This window comes from Manacus candei, unplaced genomic scaffold, assembly GCF_025592945.1.
Source record: "Manacus candei isolate 608988 ecotype Guabito, Panama unplaced genomic scaffold, ASM2559294v1 h1tg000094l, whole genome shotgun sequence".
Taxonomy (NCBI): domain Eukaryota; kingdom Metazoa; phylum Chordata; class Aves; order Passeriformes; family Pipridae; genus Manacus; species Manacus candei.
In genome coordinates, this window is record NW_026138142.1 from 4,034,595 (window position 1) to 4,049,365 (window position 14,771).

A 14,771-nucleotide genomic window follows, 5' to 3' on the forward strand; every position below is an offset into this window, starting at 1 on the left:
TTTTTCTAAAAAACTCTCTCACTTTCATAATGTCACAAGTATTTCAGAGAAGATGAAGATACTACTTATATAGGTTTTCTATTTTTTAAATAGAGTTTTCAACTCATTTGTGCTCTTTGTGCTGGCACTGCTCTGATTTCGCTGATGATTTACAACCAAACATGTTGCATAAACAGCTCTCTCTCTTCCTTCCAAACTGTTCTGCTTCACCTTCCTGAGAATTATTGCTCAAACTCTCATATTTGGTAACAAGTTTGGTTTTTTGTCTGAGTCAAGTGCAGTGAACTCCTGACCTTTTCAAACTCATTGAAGACAGGCCCAGTAGTAAGAGACTTATAAACAGACAAGTTCTTATGAAAACACCAGGGCTGCAAAATTGTCACCCAACGACTGGTAGTGGCCCATGTATGGACTGTCAGTGTGAAGAAGATGAACACACTGAGGGGTGAGTTATCTTGCACCCAGAGGTGGTTCTTTCGGCAAAAGAGATTCCAAAAGAGAGAAAAAATAAAATAAAAAAAAAAAAAGAAAAAAGCTGCTTATTCTATAGCATGAGGAAAATCAAAATTCTTTAAAAATTAAAAAATTTAAAAATACATTTCCTCTGCTTTCTTCTTCTTTCTTCTTCTTCTCCTTTTGCTTCTTCTTCTCCTTTTGCTTCTTTTTCTCCTTTTTTTCTTCTTTCTTCTTTTCTCCTTCTTCTTCTTTCTTCATATTTTTTCTTCTTCTCTTTCTTCTTCTCCTTTTTTCTTCTTCTTTCTTCATCTTTTTCTTCTTCTTCTCTTTCTTCTTCTTTTTCTTCTCTTCCTCCTATTTCTTCTTCTTTCTTCTTCTCCTCCTTTTTCTTCTTCTTTCTTCTTCTTATCCTTCTTCCCCTTTTTCTTCTTCTCCTTTTTCTTCTTCTTTCTTCTCTTTCTTCTTCTTCTTCTTCTCTCCTTCATTTTTCTTTTTTTTTGTTCTTTTTCTTGTCCTCCTTTTTTTCTTCTTTCTTCTTTTTCTTCTTCTTCTCCTTTTCCCTCTTCTCCTTCTCCTTTTTCTTCTTCTTCTTCTCCTTTTAACTTTCTCCTTTTTCTTCTTCTTCTTCTTCTTTTTCTTCTCCTTCTTCTTCTTCTTCTTCTTCTTCTCCTTTTTCTTCTTCTACTTTTTCTTCTTTTTCTTCTCCTTCTTTTCTTTTACTTGTTTCAGTTATTAAACTGTTCTCATCTCAAACCACAAGTTCTATTTTCTTTTCTCTCCTGAGTCTCCTCCCCCCTGCGAGCAGAGAGGGGACAAACCATGGTTAAACCACGACAAAATTTAATGTTACACATTTTACCATCTAGAGACACCCCGTGAATGGGTGTGATCAGAGATGAGCAGGGATTCCATGACTCTCTGATCTAATAACTATGGTGAGATGCCTTCTACCAACACTTCTGGAGACACAAATTCCAGCTGAGACATTCTAGTGTCCTGTGTCACACAAATCAAGCTGTTCCTGACACCTCTCTCTCCCTTATCCTCATCCAAACTTCAGGTCATGTAACCACTTTGGTGTGAAAATCGCGCATAGTTCTTGGGCAGGGACAAGGTGTCAGGAATGATTTCACTGCTTGGAACTTCCCAGGAAATGAGATCCACATGATGGCATAAACAAGAAGTGGTGAATCAGTCTGGGAGGCAGATTTCTGCTCTTTCCTTTCTCTTCACGTCGGGGGGAAATGGGTGTTCCTTTGCACTCGTCAGGGCAAAATAATCCATCTCCCTGTAACTGCCCCTTTCAAATGCCATGCATTGTTACTGCACAATGAAAGGGTATTCCCACAGATTCCTGCACCTCATTGCTACATGTTGTACGAGATTCAGACAGAGAAGGTAATTTTTGAGCCTCCTTGCTCATCCTGCAGGAACACACCAGAGGAGAATCGTTGTTTCCACAAGTTCTGCCATCCCTGTATCCTACACCACCAACTTCCCAGAAGTGACTCAGATTCATAAACGTTTTCCTGCTCCTGAGAAGGCTCCTCTGATAAGTTTACAACTCTGCTTTGTTTGCAGCTGATTTCTTCCTGTAACAAGCCTCTCCCCACCCTGGCATGGAAGTGGTGTTTTGATAGTATGTGGGTATCCTGACACAGCAAGAGAGGAGGGAGGGAGGGAGGGAAATTACTACACTTCCCCTACTCAGCTCAGAGAGCAAACGGGAAGTTTGATGACTTTTGCTCTGTCAGAGGTCAGTGGGTCACACTGGCCATTTCCAGTATTATGATGGTTCAGTCATTCTCTGCCCTCTCCTTTTGTCTTTCCGAGGAACAGAGCTCTGGAAACCACAAACCCAGGATACTCCCTGCAGTTTATCTTCCTGCAGGCTCGTGATCAGATGGGAGAAAATAAGGGTAGAGGCACCTTCTTTACAACAAAAATGTCAAACCTTTCTAGATAACTCCCACGGTTCTAGAAAAATCGACCAGCTCTGTGAGCAGCAGGTGTAAAATTCTCCAAGATGTTTCTTACTCTCTTTAACCCATCTTTGGGTGAAGTTTCATGTTCCTTTCAGTCACATTTAGGTCTTAATGGAAGGGAAGCCTTTGAATGGCATTGGCTTTAAAATCTTTTAAAAAGAATCTTTAAAATTTTGTTGTATTTAATTTTTTCCCCCACAATATACTTATAAACACTGCAAGTTTGTTATTAAATAAAACAGGGGGACCAGAGTTTGCTCAGACAAAGCTGCTAGAATGAGGAAGCTGGGCAAGTAAGATCAAGAGAGAAACCTCAAAGAACTGGGAGTGTGATTCCAGAGAAAAACAGAGATTGGTGATGAACTGAGGGTGGCTAAAATAGATGTTACATAAGAGGCAAACATCAGTTATTACTTCTCATTTTGGGCAGAAGAAATGAGTTTACAGACAGCAGGGAGGAATCAAGTCAAATATTAAGAAAAACCTCACAACTACAATAAAAATTTCATAACTACAAGAAAAACTTCATGACTGCAAAAAACCCAGGCTGTGGAGTTGGTTGCCAAGGGGAGGATGTGAATCACTGTCTGCAGATCTTTGTAGTTAAACAGCCATCTGTCATAGAATTAAATCTCCAATGTTGTAGTGTTAGATTAGGGTTAAAATATTTAGTTACCTCTGTTATTGTAGCTGCAGTGAGTCTTGAATAACTGGAATTCATAATTTTGGATAATGCAACAGAAACCTGCCTTTTTTTTAACGTTTCATGGTTGGTTTATTTTTTCTTTTGTAATGCCCTCTGTCTATGAAGGTTTGTGTAATAAAACAACTGCTACATTTTGCTTTTCCTCCTATTTATCCATCATTGTAAAGCATCAAAATATGGGATATGATGGGGTAGGTGGAGAATATATCTTGTGGTAATTTCAGTAAATCTGTTTGCATCTCAGGAAGCTGAGTAAGCTGATACTCCCTCAGAAGGAAAAGAAGTGCCTTGGTCTAAATGATAGTGAAAAGAAATGTCATGTTGAGCTGTCCCTTCTCTGCTTATCATCAATCATTAAATCATCAATTAAAATCTGACAGTTGTGCCTTCCTTTCTTGTCTGTGGGAAATATTGAAGTAGTTTTTTCCTTACCCAGGGCTTTAATCCAGGAAGATACAAACGTCTGCAGGGTACCAGAAGCTTTGTGGAGTAAGCAAAAAGAGCAATGATCAATTCTGATTTTAAAGGTAGGGGGAGATTTTTAAAGAATGGGAAAATAGGGAAAATAGGGTGGGGGGAGACTTTCTCATAAAGATCTTGAGTCTTTGTAAACCCCTGGGTAAAAGACGGAGCTGGTCAGGGGTCAGACCCAGTGGAGGAATTAGATCACAGGTATCCTGAACCCTCTGAAGAGGCTGGAATGGCTAAAACAGAGGCTTTGCATATTGGGTTAATCTCATCTTTTAACTTTCTACTGAGCCCTGAAGATGGCTCCAGGATTTCAAATATGTCATTGCCAAAAAATTAAAATAAATCCCCGATCTTTCTAAAAAGGCAGTTCAAACCTGTACATGGAAAGACAATGAATCTGATGGCTAGTTGGAAAAGAATCAGAATTTATTCTCCCCCCAGACTTGAAAATGTCTCACAATCATCACAGTTCAACCATTTACACACTCATCTACAATTTCATATGTATATAATTCTTGTTTTCCTTCAAAAGCTTTTATTCCACTATTTCCCCAAGGTGAACAATTTGTCCATGCTGAGAACTATTTCTATAGTACTTAGACTTGTAAGGAGAGAGAACTTCCATGTCATTATGTCATTCCCTCAAATAAGGGTCTGTGTTGCAAGATGGGGTAGTTAATTATGGTTCTCTTTTCTCTTTAGTCATTCCTGAATTACCCCGTTGTGTAATTACTCAGTTACTACGGTGCAATCAAAATAATAACATGTTTCTTACTTTTCTCATTACTACTGTAACCAATACAACCAGAACCCTCACTTTTTGGCCCAGAATGTTACAGTGTGAAACCATCTGCAGAATAACCACAGGCACAGGCTTATCTGTGGTCCTTGGGCCACCAAGAGTGACCAGTTGACTTAACTCATCCTCGTGACACGGCCCAGTCAGCACCATGATCACTGAGGTACCACTGAAATTCATTATTTGCCTGTGCTCAGGGCTTGCTTTCCTTGTTTGAGCTCCCATTCTGCTAGGTCCTGTGTAAATATGTCTAATAATTTCTGAGTCTCTGGAAATTAAGATCTCAGGACAAGCAGCCGGTCGTTGAACTCACCCAAAGTTTGACTCTTCTTCTGCATCTCTTCCCATTTGGTCTGGAAGCAGAATATCACAAGCAGACTTTTAAGTTGGTGTGGGGGGTTGACCCTTTCTGGGTGCCAGGTGCCCACCAAACTGCTCTATCACTCCCCTTCTCAGCAGGATATGGAGGTGGGGGAAGGAAAAGAGATGGAAAAAAATCATGGGTCAAGATAAAGGCCACTCAATAATGCAAGAGCACAAAGGCCTCATGCAGAAGCAAAGGAAAACAAAAGATTTATTCTCTTCTTCCTACCAGCAGGGGATGTCCAGCCACTTCCTGAGGCTTCAGTGGAGCTTAGGGGTTGCTCTGGAAGGCAGACATTGTTTTAAGGAATGCCTCTTCCCATCCCTTTCTCTTAACTTTTGTTGCTGAGCACATGTCACATGGTATAGAATAGCCCTTTGCTCAGTTTGGATCAGCTGTCCTGTCTGTGTCCCTTCCCAAGATCTTGCCCACCCCCAGCCTACTGGGGAGAGAGGAATGTTGGAGAAAATCAGAGCATCATAGAACAATTTGGATAGGAAGGGACCTTAGGGATCATCCAGTTCCAACCCCCTGTCATGGGCAGGGACACCTCCCACTAGCCCATATTGCTCACAGCTCCATCCAACCGGGCCTTGAACACTTCCAGGGATGGGGCAGCCACAACTTCTCTGGGAAACCTTTTCTAGGGACTCACCACAGACACAGTCAAGAATTTATTCCTAAAACCTAATCTAAACCTACTCTCTGATAGTTTGAAGTCATTCCTCCTTGTCCTGTTACTCCACACTCTTGTCAATACTCTCTCTCCATCTTTCCTGTCAGCTCCCTTCATGTCCTGGAAGGCCACAATTAGGTCACAGCAGAGCCTTTTGTTTTCCAGGCTGAACAATCCCAGCTCTCTCAGCCTTTCCTCACAGCAGAGCTGCTCCATCCCTCTGATCATCTTGGTACCTCCTCTGGACTCCTCCAACAGGTGGATGCTGTGCCAGCACTGCTCAGCAGTAGCCAAAATCCTGGTGTGTTCCCAGCACCTTTCTAGCTCCCAACACACAGCTCAGCTGCCATGGGGAAAATTAATTCCATCTCAACCAAACCCAGCAAAGGCAGGGACAAGATCCAGGCTGAAATCTGGACACTTCATTTTCAGCATCTAAATGTATGTTTGCAGGGGGAGAAATTTCTGTCCTAGGCACTTATTTTCCTTGTCCTAACGTGACACCCGTGGATATTTGAGAAATGCCAGGGGATTGGAGACACCCATGTTGATGGATTCAGGGAACACCTGTACTATTCCTGACCAGCTGGAAGTTAAGTAGGACCAGAACAACTCGAATATCAACACAGATGTTCAGGTAACCGAATCCTGTCCCAGATGTCTGGACTCACATTAAAGTCCGTGGAGACTTTTTCAATGTGTCAGGAGACAGTTTTCCATTGGGAAAGTCAAAAAAGCCGCTGGCAAACAAGAAAGATATTCAGCCATCCTTTAAAGGCGAGTCCAACCACACTCTGCTCACCCCAGATCATGGGACAGTATTAAAAAGAATAGGATTTGTTAATGGGCAGCACTGAGAGTGAAGCAGAACCACAGAGTCCTGACTTTTCCAGCTTTCACGGGTAATTAGTTCCATTTTTAATGCACAGTGCTCAGGTTTTGCTGTTAGTCAGGGGAAAAAAAATAAGGCCAAAAAATAAAGCCTCACAGATGTCAGTCATCAATCCACTTTTTTCCAACCTCTCCCATAATTAGGATGATCAGGGATTTACTGATTATCTTAACCTTTGGCCAACTATACAATCCAAAAAACACTCAGTGCCCTTCCCAAAGTAAAATTTGGCTGTGCAGTGGCTTGAGAGGAATAAATATAATTTTGTAAAAGAATGGGTTATACTTTAGGTAATGAAAATACTCTCCACCTTATTAATTAAATGCAAATGTTCCTCCACCAATGATTTCTGCTTAGTGCCTCATCAGGACAACAACAATTTATTACAGCATACTTAGGAAAAATCCTCATTACTAGCCTTTTCAGTTATATATATATATAAAAATAAAATATGAAGGCAACTAATCTGTTTCCATGGGGTTCTTCAGTTTATTATTGATATTCTACTACTATGTGTGATTCTATGTATCTTATATGACTGTGCTAATAATTGTCCTGTCCTCCATTAGGCTTTAGCATTCAATATCTAGAACATCTTTTGTTGCAGACTCTTCTGCCATTATTGGTATTAATATTAGTCAAAAAAGCCTAATATAACTACTTGATTTCTAAATCTGTATTGAGTATGTGGATTTTTTTCTCATTATTTTCCACAGTTTCTACTAATGTTGTATATAAAGGATCAATAATTCATTTACAGCAACACAGAAACTTCTTCATCATAAGGTGACATCGTATCTCCTCTACATTAATCTGGATTCTAGAAAAGAAAAAAAAGAGCAGAAAACCTGTCTTTTTTTCCATTAGTTTCTGAACTTCTGAGGAACAAAAAGAGGAATTAAATTCATTGTTCATTTCGGTTTGACTAGGAAATGAATTACTGGTAAGGATGTGAAAATGTTACAATGTTATAAATTGCTTTTTCCTCTCAAATTCTGGTATGGTTCAAAGGCCCACCCCTGAAGACAACTCTGTTGGCAGTGCACTTCAAGGACCAATCTTCTGTGACTGCTGGAAGTCCCACAAAGCACAGGGCTTGAAGAGGCTTCAAGACATCAACCCACCCACAGTCCATCCCCAGGGCAGTCTCAGCCATCCCTCCCATGGATTTTTGTCTCCTATTTTTCAAAAACCCTCCAGTGACAGAGACTCTACATTTTGGTCATTTCATTTATCAAAGTCTTCAACCGTTTTTACCACCAGATTTTTTCCTGACATCCCACCCACAATTTTCCTCTCACAGCTTTAGCCAGTGTCTTTTTTGCCCTATCTGACATGGCAAAATTATTCCTGTCTCCTTTCCAAAGGTCCTTTTGTAACACAGGATGTGTCATGTCACTCTGGTGGCGTGGAAGGTGAGACCCTGTCCGTGGCAGGGGGTTGGAACTGGATGATCTGTAAGGTCCCTTCCAACTCAGACCATTCTGTGATCCTGTCATTCTATGATGTGTCCCCTTCATCTCCTTTTTTTGGCAAAACTTTTTGACCTTTCCCCTGCCACTGCAGCTTCCTGGTGTCTCCTCAAACCCTCTGCTTGCCTCTAAATTATTTCCTACAGATCCAAAGCTTCCTTGAAAAATACTTCCTAAATTATCATGATAATTTGACTGCTTACCATCATGAAGTTTTGCTTTATGCAGGAAATAAGTAATAGCCTCACTTATACACCCAATAATTTTGCCTTTCTCCCTTACCATGACATCACTGATATAATTTACTCACCTTATGTAGCCACCTGGGCCATCAAATGCTTTCCTGGAGGCTCTTTGGGAACAGCATCTTCACAGATTGTGTTTGTGCACTCGATAATTTCCAGTGGTGCTTTTTGCTGCTGTTTCTGTTCTACTTGATCCTGAAATTATTAATGTAGAAGGTGGATTACTCTCCTTCTCTGATGTAAGGCAATGGTGGACTATGACAAGCATGAATGATGAACGTAAAAAGACCATTTTTAGATCTTTCAGGGTCTTAATGAGCAACTGATTAAATGAGAACCAAAAGAGAGACATTTTGGCCCACACAGTGATCATCTTCCTGTATAGGCTGGAGAAGGAACTGATATATTTGGTGCTGGAAGTGACTGTTCTGTTTGACTGAGACAACCTTGCACTTAAAGAGGAAACTAAGTTTCCTCACCTGAAAAAATTTCAGAGATTTAATACCAATTCCAGACAACAACTAGCTTTGGAAATTAGTGTTTAGTGCATTTATTTATTGATGTCAAGCCCAAATAACAGAAGTCGTAAAAAAACAGCAAACAGTTCAAGAAGACATGTCATGAACCACATCAGTAATTTGAAAATTATCTTCTGTAAAACTCATAAGAAACATGGACATGCTTCACAGCAGAACATTTTCATTGACTTTTTTGGATTAAAAATTGATTTTTATTAAAATTCCAGTTAAACATTTTGATTATTTTTGTGGTACAATGGACAGGCAATGGTGAACATTACACAGCAGTTAATTCATGCTTATCAAATTATTCAAGACCTTTTCAGAGAAGAATGGTTTTCCCAACTCATAATCCAAAGTAAGCCTAATCAAGCTGAAAAATGTATTAATGTTTCTTAGTTATCATTACAAAAATCCCTAAATTTTATTTTATGTTTCTGTCCAAGGACTTTGTTATTTTAAAAAAGTATTTTCATTTTATGTTCAACTTGTGTGGGGTTTTTTGTTTGGTTGGTTTTGAATTTGTTTGGATTTTTTTATTTTTTTGATCTTTGAATTTTTTTATTTTTTTGATCTTTGAATTTTATTTTTCCTCTGAAATAGAAAATCACCACCCTCCAAAAATTCTGTTGGGCCTGTTGAGAAAATGGAGGTTTTTTTTCTTCTCTAGGTGATTGTAGAAATGACTGATATATAAATTTTATGAATGAAGACTCATGTGGAATACTTGGCAGAATAAAAATGTTCTTGTTACATTAATCTTTGTATACTAACAGTCCTAATATTGAATTGCAGCCTCAACATTTTGTAACAAGAAGATGGAAAGGAAACTTTTTTCCCCCTGTAAATCACGAAAACAAGTCAAATATCATGGATTAAAACTCCGACCCTTCCAAAGATGAAGGCAATAAATGCACATGGGAATCCACTTCAATCTCTAGTTTTTCCTTATTATCACGCCATTAAAAATATAAGCAATCTATTTTCATAACTAAGGATTGCACAGATCACAGAATCCCAGAATGGTTAGGTTTGAAAGGGACCTCTGGAGATCATCCAGTCCAACACCCTTGCTGGATCATGAGTGCATGAGTTTATGTTTTCTGCATCTGAAAACTCCTGTTTTGTTGGGGTTTTTTTTCCCCTTAAGAGAAGTGTTAAACACAGCATTCAAATGGCAAAGTCACCTGTCTGAAAACACCACCTGATGGGAGCCAAAAACTTGGGTTTAGGTTTGTCTCAGCAGCTCCTAAAACTGGTCCCCCCTCCTCTCCCAGGGGCTCTATCCCTGTTACACTCACAGCATTTCCAAGGGGCACGGGGGGACTGGTTCTGCTGGTGGTGGGGGGGAAATAATGTTTATTTCCAGTCTGGATCAGCTCCCTGCTCCAGTTGCCTGCAACACCCACAAATAGCTCTGGCAGGGAATAAAGCAGCCCAAAAGAAGTTGAAAGGAGGAGGGAAAGAAGTGCTGGAGCTCTGTGTGGTCAAGTAGCTGTGCCACAGCTCGGCTGCCAAGCTCTAAAATTTATCCCAGTGGAAACAAAGTCAACCGAGCACACTGCTGCAAACCCCCAGTGCACAAGTGCTTAACGAGATTTAGCTTCATTTAATGTGATCAAGAGTTAATGTTCTCCATTTTGAGCTACATTTAAACAGCATTAGTTGAAATCCCTCCACTCGTTTAATTCATGGTGCGAGAAAAATGATCGTCCTCTGACACTGCAAAGAAAAATTAATTCAGCTGCATAACTTTAACTTTGCATATTTGTTGTCTTCAGTGTTAAAACAAGAATTCAAGGCCCCATTTATAAAACTCCTTCAAGTTCTGGGTTGCCTGAAGTTTCCCTGCTTCGAACGTTCTCTTTTTTCCTCGGAAACTAAACATTCGTTTGTCACGTCTGCACAACAAAATCGCCTATTCTTGGAGCTGTGGTTAAATGACTTAGACCCAGCCTTCCTCCTCCCCTCCCCTCCCACGCCTTTCCTCTAAATTTTAATAGTTTTAAAGAATTGTCATGGCAATAAGAGACTCTGTGAGACAATGGTAGACACTGAAATTTCCTTTTATTTCTTCATAAATTTGCCTTCAGTATCACGAACTTCACCATGACACTCTGTGCCCATGGCTCTGGCCTTGGGAGGCCACAAAAGCAGTCCTGGTTCCATTTTCACTTTAGCCATTGCTGATTGGATTAAAGAGTTCAAGGAAAATGTCACTTGTAGCTCTTCTCTCAATGTTGAATTACAATATCTTTTACTGGGCATGATCCTTGGGAAATATGAAGCTGGAGCAATGTCATCTCAGAAGCTAAAACTATTTAACTCAAATTGTTTCTTTTTAGCTTTGGAAGATCCATGGGTTTTATATATCAATGAAATTAGTTAGGTTTTTTAATTATTAGGTTTTTTTCAGGTAAATTACGAAATACTGATTTATGGTATTAAGGTTTCCTCCAGCTTTCCTTCATAAGAAAGTTAAAATCATAGAATGGTAGAATCATGGAATGGTTTAGGTTGGAAGGGACCTTAAAGATCATTCAGTTCCAACCCTCCTCCAAGGGCAGGGACACCTCCCCCTATCTCAGGTTGCTCAGAGCCCCATCCAACCTGGCCTTGAACATTTCAGATGTAGATTTATCTGTGTGTAAATGTCTTTGTAGCTACAATAATTTGCCCAGAGAAGTTGTGGCTGTCCCATCCCTGGAAGTGTCCAAGGCCAGGTTGGATGGAGTTCTGAGCAAGCTGGTTTAGTGGAAGGTGTCCCTGCCCATGGCAGGGGTTGGAAAGCAATGATCCCTACGGTACCTTCCAACCCAAACCATTCTAGGATTTTATGATAATGGAGGGGATCTTGCAGAGGGAGAAAAAGTGGCAGCAAAAACCTAAGAGTTTGATATAAGCTTTGAGATGCTGTTCTATGTGTAGGGAGAAGAGTTTAGAAACAGGGCTGGCAGGGCTGTTGTGGAATCAGCCAGGATCTTACAAACTACCCGAGCTGGTAAAACAAACTGAAACCATTCTGCAAAAAGCTGCAAGGGAAACCTTGAGAGAGCTGTGAAAATGTCAGGCTCTCACCTTTGGGAGAGCCTGCAGGGAGAAAAATGCCTGCTTTGCTGCATATTCCATCTCTCCTCTGCAGCTCTGCCATCCAAAAGGCAAGATGCCACCACTAGAAAACTTGGCAGAGGAGCTGCATGGAATAGGGAGTGTGTTGGTGATGGAGGTGATGAGTGGAGAGAAAATGCAGTAATTACTGATCTACTAAGTGCCTGCTTCTGCCCAGGAGAAGTGTGGGAGCAGACTTGCAGAGGTGGTGGTATTCAAGGCTGAAAAATTTGGATAGAACTGGTAGGAAGTGAGAACTTTGTGCCTGTGGAAAACTGGTCCTTCAGATGTGCTTTTATGGTGAAAGTAAGCAGCTCAAAGTTCTGTTAGTTATGGAGGAAACTTTTTTCTTTAAACAAAAAAATAGTCATTTTCGTGAAATAATAATAAAGAAAAGACTCATAAGTCCATTTTTTTTTTTTTAAGACATGTCTTTCTCCTTAACCACAAACAGCTGGAAATTTGCACAAAACAGCGACAGTAGGAAGGACCTCATTTTAATGGAATGTCTGTGCTGCAGATTGGCAGAATAAGGCTGAAAATACAGAAAAGCCAGGTTTTCCAAAATGATCCATGGTCATCAGAGTTCCTGTGTGGTGGATTTCAGCACAAGACCCCTCTACACCAGTGCCCACTCTCCCTTAAAAATGAAAACCTTGTGAAATATCTTACATTGGGCTCTCTCTGTTCTCTGGGATGTTGAAAAGTGGCAAATAATGCCTTGTGTGGTTTTTATAGGCATGACTTCAACAGCACAGAATAAACACACAGAATGGCTCAGATGTGGTGGCTGAAATGGAAAATTCTGATGTGGACACCAAAAGCTTACTCACAGGCAACTTATTTTTCTAATACAGGGACCAAAAAAGTGCATCCCCGTGAAATGTGAGATGTTGCTCCTCTGAAACGAGTCTGTTTATGATTCATTTTCAAACAGTGGCTGAAATGGCTGTAGGGTGCATGATCAGTAGAGCATTTGTGGGACAGCCTAAAGGCTTTTAGCCTTAATAGAACTGATACATTACAGGAAACATCATGGATGCTCAGCCACATATTTTTCTTAAAACTGCAATCTCTTTGGGAAGGAAAGCAGAGGGAATGTGTCCAAATGCTGTGACTGGCACAATCTTGTGAGGACAGCATGGATCACTATAGTTTTATAAGATTTTCTAGGATTATAACAGTATTAAATATTTGTGAGACAGCTGAAAGTCCCTGTTGTCTTACTATTGAAAGAACTTTGAGTAGCTTAAAACTTAGGAACATATCATAGAATCATATAATGGAATAACCTGTGTTGAAAGGGACCTTAAAGACTATTCAGTTCCAACTCCCTGCCATGAGCAGAGACACCTTCCACTAGCCCAGGTTGCTCCAAGCCTCATCCAACCTGGCCTTGGACACTTCCAGGAATGGGGCAGCCACAGTTACTCTGGGCAACCTGTGCCAGGGCCTCCCCACCCTCTCAGTAAAGAATTTTTCCCTAATATCTAATCTAAACCTACCCTATTCCAGTTTGAAGTCACTTCCTCTTCTCCTATCTCTAAATGATCTTGTAAAAAGTCCTTCTCCATTTTTTTTGTGGTCTCCCTTCAGGTATTGGAAGGCTACAGTAAGTTCACCCTGAAGCTTCTCTTCTCCAGGCCAGTTCTATTCGGGTTGTTCACCTCCTCAAATGGGAATAGGAGGGAATCAGCAAAACACTGGGATGTACTGAGCACTGTCATCAGATTTGAAGACCTATGTCATGGTGAATTAAGACTCTGTAGGTTTAAGTTCCCTCGATGGCTTTTTTCATAATTTTACCAACTTAAAAAGTAGATTTAGCATTATGGGCTGAAATTTTTCTGTGTTACACCTCTGCAGGGAAATCTTTCAGTTCTTAAGATTATGTAGCTTCTGAAATAGGGTTGGGAGAAACAGAATTTGCCCACGATAAATACATTTGTAAGTGTTCATTTACAAGGTCTAGAGCTTCATCCTCTGCAAAAAAAAAAATTATTAAAATTGTCAGGAGCACAGCACTAATTTTTGTTTTAGACAGCTTTGTGAAAGCTTGTCTAATTTAGGCAAGGTACAAGTATTTGAGGAATAATGAAACAAAGCCTTTTGCACACACTGAATGGAAAGCTAGCCAACTTCAGCTCTCCAAAAACACCTTCTTGTGTTCTCAGTTCCCTCACAGATCCAACCTACAAACAAACCCTGAAAGTTTCATCCCCACAGATATTTCCAAATGTAGTCGAGCCCTGCGTAGGTACAGCTTTAGTTCCTCGTAGCTGTGGTGACTCTGGGAGACGAGAGGGTTCTTTCCATGTCTCAGAATTCCCACTCCCAATCCATGTAGATAAGCAGTAAGAAGTCATTTGAAACAAGTGCAGAAAGATGAGTGGGGAAGATGGACAAAGAGCAGTGAAAGTGGGGTTGTAGGATGGACCACTGGGAAGATGGGAAGATGGGAACTGGGGTTGAGAATTGATTTTGAGGAATGGCAGGATATGAGAATAGAAGAGCAGAGAACAATGCTTTAAAGATTTTTCACATCTTGAATCTCTGATCTTGCAATGTTAACATTTGCTTAATGTTGATATGGAATGTAAAGTCCTTCAAGAGAGTATGGATTGATGGACAGACTTTGATACACATCCAGCAGGGTTGGAGTACAGCCAAATTTATGGCTTCTAGACATTAGATTAGACAAGAGAATGTTGTAAAATAGATTTAAATAGATTTTCACTTGATGCTTGGGATGAGATGAATGAGCTGAGTGCACATATTTCAATACTTTGACTAAAGGAGTTGATGGGTTGAGATTTAGACACTGAACTTTCAGAAGTCTCAAGCAAAGTGGGAAGGATCCCTTGTGAATTTTGCCTTCAAATCAATGTCCAACAGGCACCCAGCAGAATTTTTGTTCACATGCCTGTGAGTAGCTTTTGATCCTGTTTTTTAAAGTGCAGCACCATGGTCGCTACACCCACACACAGATACACTGGAGCTGCACTGAAAAATGTGAATTAGAATAAATTGACATCAACATCAGCTGTTAGGATAGTGTTTCTCTTGTGCCAGTAATGTT

The 14,771-nt window shown here is 40.3% G+C and overlaps 1 long non-coding RNA gene across 1 annotated transcript in view; it reads left to right on the plus strand.

Annotated features, from left to right (window-relative positions):
- LOC127461109 (uncharacterized) overlaps positions 1 to 14,771 on the plus strand; it is a 493,673-nt gene that overhangs the window by 309,258 nt on the left and 169,644 nt on the right. The gene's annotated exons all lie outside the window — the stretch shown is intronic.